At 39.5% G+C, this 5,666-nt stretch overlaps 1 long non-coding RNA gene across 1 annotated transcript; it reads right to left on the reverse strand.

Moving 5' to 3' along the window:
* Window positions 1-2,322: 2,322 nt before the first annotated feature.
* Window positions 2,323-4,948, reverse strand: LOC121022881 (uncharacterized). The gene is made up of 2 exons (XR_005787142.1): window positions 4,419-4,948; window positions 2,323-3,053 (listed from the first exon to the last, which is right to left on the reverse strand). It is a non-coding gene; the product is annotated as an uncharacterized LOC121022881 (long non-coding RNA).
* Between the last annotated feature and the right edge of the window lie 718 nt (window positions 4,949-5,666).

Raw genomic sequence — 5,666 nt, forward strand, 5'->3', positions numbered from 1 at the left:
AACCCCCCAATAAACCCACGCATATATGGTCGACTGATTTTTGACAGGGTTGCAAAAACACACAATGGGGAAAGGATAGTCTCTTTGGTAAATGGTGACAGGAAAACGGGATACCAACACGCAAAAGAATGAAACTATACCCCTATCTTACACCACTCATACAAATTAACTTGAAATGAATCAGACTTAAACATAAGAACTGATACCATACAATTCCTAGAAGAAAACATAGGGGAGAAGCTCAACATTGTTCTCTAGGATGATGTTTTCTTTGGATAAGATGCCAAAAGCAAGGCAACAAAAGCTCAAACAAGACTTTATCGAACTTAAGAGCTCTGCCCAGCAAACAGTCCATGAACTGGAAAGTAACCTACAGAATGGGAAAAGATATTCGCAAATCATGTATCTGATAAGACATTAATATCCAAAATGTATAAATAACTCATACAACTCAAAAACCAAAAAGCAAATAATCCAATTAAAATGAGCAAAGGACCTAACAGACATTTTTCCAAAGACCTACAAACGGCCAATATGTACATGCAAAGGTGCTCAATATCATGAACCATCAAGGAAATGCAAATCAAAACCACAATGAGATATCTCTTTCACACCTCTCAGAATGGCTATTATCAAAAAGACAAGAAATGACAAATGGCAAGACTGTGGCATGAAGGGAACCCACATTCACTGTTGGTGAGAATGTAAACTGGTGTTGCCACCTTGGAAAACACTATGGCGGTCCCTCAAAAAATTAAAAATGGAACTACCAGATGATCTAGCAATCCAATTCTAGGCAAAAATCCAAAAGAAATGCAATCAAAACTGCAAAAGACACCTGTAATCCCCTGTTCACTGCAACATTATTGATAGTAGATGAGGCATGAGGCTTAGAGTTCATCAACAGAGGAATGGGGTAAAGATAATGCGTGTATACATACATGCATATACAATATATATATAAACACGCGCACACACACACACACACACACACACACACACACACACACACAATGGAATACTATTCAACCATAAAAACAAAGGAAATCCTGCCACTTGAGACAATATGGACAGACCTTGAGGGCATTATGCTAAATGAAGTAAGTCAGAGAGAAAACAAATATCATACACTATAACTCACCATAAAGCCAATTTCATAGAAACAGAGTATAAAATGGGGACTGCCAGAGGCTGGGAGAAAGAGGAAAAAAATGGGATGTTGTAAGCCAGGGTCATGAGATCGATCCCCACACTGGGCGCAGAGCCTACTTAACAATGAAGAAAGAAAGGAAGGGAGGGAAACAAACTAATTCCAGGTAAAGATGTCCTTACCTATGAATGAATACCTAAGAAAGAAGCAGAAACAAAATAAAACACAATCTTGGGGAGAAAGCAGGAGGAAATACTCAAGAATTCTTGTTATGAATTCAACATATCTTTGACACTAAATACTAAATCCTAACAAGAACATGTCCCCCACCAGGAAAAAATACCTCATTGCTCAATGTCTCTCATGGACACAGATACATAATTCTAAAACAAAATATTGCCATGACCCAGTTAGGTTTATTTCAGACATATCTTGTTAGTTTTACATTTAAATTTGTTGTAATTAATTTTACATTAAATTTAATTGCATAAGATTTGATGTAATTTACTAAGAAAATGAAGGAGACAAATCATATGACGATTTCAATAGATGTCCAAAACCATTTTAAATAATTTAATTGGCACTCATTGAGGTGCTTGGTTGGCTCAGTCAGTTAAGGGTCCAGCTTCGGCTCAGGTCATGATCTCACAGTTCGTGGGTTCGAGCCCCAAGTTGGGCTCTGTGCTAACAGCTCAGAGCCTGGAGCCTGCTTTGAATTCTCTGTCTCCCTCTCTCTCTGCTCCTTCCCTGCTGGTATTCTTTCTTTCTCTCTCAAAAATAAACATTAAAATTTTTTTTTAAATTTAATTGGCACTCATCAAAAAAAAGAAAAATTTTAGGTAACTAGGAATAAAACTGGACATCCTTGATGCCATTATGAAATGTAAACAAATACAGCAAAAATCCATACTGAAAGGAAAGTTTCCCCCCTACTCTTGCTTCTACTTAATATTATATATTTGAGGACCTAAGAGGGCAATATAGAAAAAAAAGTACAAAATCTGGGAAAAGTATATGGCAGTGTCACTATTCCCAGATTATACATGTGTATACATAAAAAATCCAATTTTTTAGGAAATACAGATAAACAATTAGATGTAGTAAATTAGTGTAGAAAATTGTTGGAAATAAGGTCAATATATAAAAAATAACATGCCAGCAACAAGCAGTTAAAAAAGTGCAAATAAAAATATATTTAAATATTAATACATAATACAGGGTGGCTCAGTTGAACATCAGACTCTTGATTTCTGCTGTGGTCCTGACCCCAGGGACGTGGGATCCAGGCTCATGTCGGGCTCTACCCTGAGTGTGGAGTCGGCTTAAGATTCTCTCCATCCATCTCCCTCTACCCCTCTCCTGAGCTCACGCTACCTCTCTTGGGTGGGGGGAGATACATGTATATTTTTAAAAAACCACTGAATACAAAGAAATAATTCTAACAATGGGTGTGCAAGAATTCCACCCACTCTTGAAATTGCTGAACACTTATACACCGTAAATTTATGAAATTTGCACAAACTCAATAATCAGACACATACAAATTAAACAGTGAAGTCTGTAACCATTTGAAGTAGGAATAACTTCTGTATCTGGAGAAGACACAGTTTTCTGATGAGTAACAATTTACCTAGAAAAATGAGAAATCCTAATATCCTGTAACTCAAAGATACTAATCACTGAACACTGGACCAGTGATTCTTAAACTTAATGTGTTATCAACCATCACACGGACATCCTGTAAGAACACAGATTGCTGGGCCTGGCCTCCAAAAGTTCTCTTCCAGTAGGTTTGGGATGGTGGGTCACAATCTGCATGTCAAACAAGTTTCGAGGTGACGCTGCCATTTCTGGCCAAAGATCCTCACTCTGAGAAGCAATGCTCCAGGGTCTGGAGATACATCTGCATTTACCATAGAGAATGACAAGGATATTCACAGCAGCTGTTATATTAATGAAACATGCAAATTACCTACATGTCTATCAGTAAAATATAGTATTTAGAATACAGTGTGGCCACACAGCGGGAAAATCCAACATTAAAAGACACAAACTACAGGGGTGTCTAGGTGGTAAAGCACGTGACTCTTGATTTTGGCTCAGGTCATGATCTCACTGTCGTGAGACTGACCTCTGCACTGAGTCCGCAGCCTGATTAAGATTCTAATTAAAAAAAAAAAAAAAAAAGGAAATAAGCTACATATGGATGGATAGATCTCAAATTACTAGTGAACTAAGAAGAGAAAATGCCTGTCAATTACACATTAAGATAATTTACATATTTTTAGAAGTACTCAAAACAATAAACAGTATTATTCAACCATTTTTCCAGTATCCATCAAAAGAGACAAAGAGTCTCCTGGAAAGAGTGGTCAGTAAATACAATTGAATCATTGGCAACCTTTACCTGGACAGATCCCAAACAGTGAAGAAGAAAAACCAAGGCAGAAAGCTATGGGATGAATTTGATGGAGAAGCTCAGACAGACTTACTGGAGAATTTAACTTTAAATGATAGGCTATACAACTCGCATACACAACCTGGTTAAAGTACTCATGGAAAGTTCTTGTTAACCAGCATGCAGGCCATATTCATTCCTCTAAACGTATCAGGGTTTTTCTTTTTAATGTTTATATATTTTTGAGAGAGCAAGAGACAGAGTGTGAGTGAGAGAGAGGCAGAGAGAGAAGGAGACACAGAATCTGAAGCAGGCTCTAGGCTCTGAGCTGTCAACACAGAGCCTGACACGGGGCTCAAACTCACGGAGTGTGAGATACTGACCTGAGCCAAACTCAAAAGCTCAACCTACTGAGCCACCTAGGCGACCCTAAACATATCAGGTTTTATACAAGGATCGAACAAGACCATCATTAAATTAACTACTTGAACTAGCTCTTGAATCCTTTTACTTTCAGTGAGGAATAGTTTTAGGCACTCATTTCAGGGCTGTCACAGGAAGGTTAAAAGATAAAAAAGATATCATCCAAGAAGTCTTTGTGTCTTATAAAAATTCTGTCTGTATCCAAAAGACGGTGTCCTCCTTCTCCATGATTATCAGAAACAACAGAGATGTTATTTGTAGGTCAGTTTAGAAACTCTAAGATATAGAATGATCAGTATGTATCTAGAAGCCACTTTAGTCTTGCTATTGATCTGTCACTACTTTCTGTAAAGATAGATTTCTGTCTATTGCTAATTTCCCATTAGTATGGGACTCACAAATCTCACCAAGTCCACTGCAAAATAATGTGGGGAATGAAGAACTTACCTGGGATTTGTTCATTTTCTGCTGTCTTGGAAAAGTGTAGACAACTCTGGTGACGTGCTGAGTTACAGGAGAAATGAGGTCCTAAAAGAGCTGGCCTGCCTGGTGGCTCCTGAATGCTCCTGCCCTATGAAACTATACAACCCAATAGATACGAAGAGCGTCAGTGCCTTTCACCTTCAGAAAGGACAGCAGATGCTCAAAGAACAACTATCTAATAGGACTCTGACATAATCATGTAATGGCTGCTGGGCATAAAAGTTTTCACTGGGAAAACCCTAAATATTTGCTTCCTGGGGATTTTTAACAGTTTAAAGCTCTCTTGATGTTCACAAAAAAATTTTTAAATTAAAAAGTAGGTTTAAATAAAACATTATACTCAGTGAAGTAACATTAAGTCTTCACCAAAACTGCTACAAAAAATACTCCCAACCTGGGGCACCTGGGTGGCTCAGTCACTTAAGCCTGCATTCTTGTTCAGGTCAAGATCTCAGGGATGGCGGGATGGAGCGAGCCCCACATCAGGCTCTGCGTTGACAGTGTTGAACCGGCTTGGGATTCTCTCTCCTTCTTTCTCTGCTTCTTCAGGGTTCTCTCTCTTTCTCCCTCTCTCCCCAAAATAAGTAAACTTAAAAAAATACTCCTGATTAAACTGTTTATCAATTTCCCCACTGTTACTAAACCTTTGATTACTGATTACACAGAAAACGATAAAAAGCAATGCTTTAATGAAAGGTCTATGTTTTCATTTCTTGATCCTGGTTGCCGTTTCTCAAAAGGATCTTTTTAAAAGTAATTTGCCTTTCCTCGTGTGGAAAAGCAGGCAGTCTCTCTGGGGTCGGGAGACACAACTTCCAGTCTTCGCCACTAACAAACTGTGATTCTGAATAAGTCAGTAACCTTCGAGAAGAAAAACAAACAAACAAACAAACAAAAAAATGTTTCTATTCAATGAGACAAAAAGTAAGGGATTCTTGGAGATCCTTCCCTAATGCCGGACTGAGTAACACCACACCTCAAGAAGCAGTCACGGACCCCACTGGAGAGCCGCTCAGACTCCAGGAAGGATACAAGGAGAACCAAGAGGCGGGGCGGTAACCGAGTCAGCCCAGGCAGGGGCGCCCGTCTTCCCGGACCACCCGGCCTCCACCGACGCGCTCGCGCCCCCCTCCGGCCGCAGCGCCCTCCCTCTCCCACCGCCTCTGGACACACGCCCTCCTCCCGCGGCCTCCAGAACCGGGCCCCGCGAAC

Source organism: Herpailurus yagouaroundi, unplaced genomic scaffold, assembly GCF_014898765.1.
Source record: "Herpailurus yagouaroundi ecotype Mexico unplaced genomic scaffold, PumYag 462, whole genome shotgun sequence".
NCBI lineage: Eukaryota > Metazoa > Chordata > Mammalia > Carnivora > Felidae > Herpailurus > Herpailurus yagouaroundi.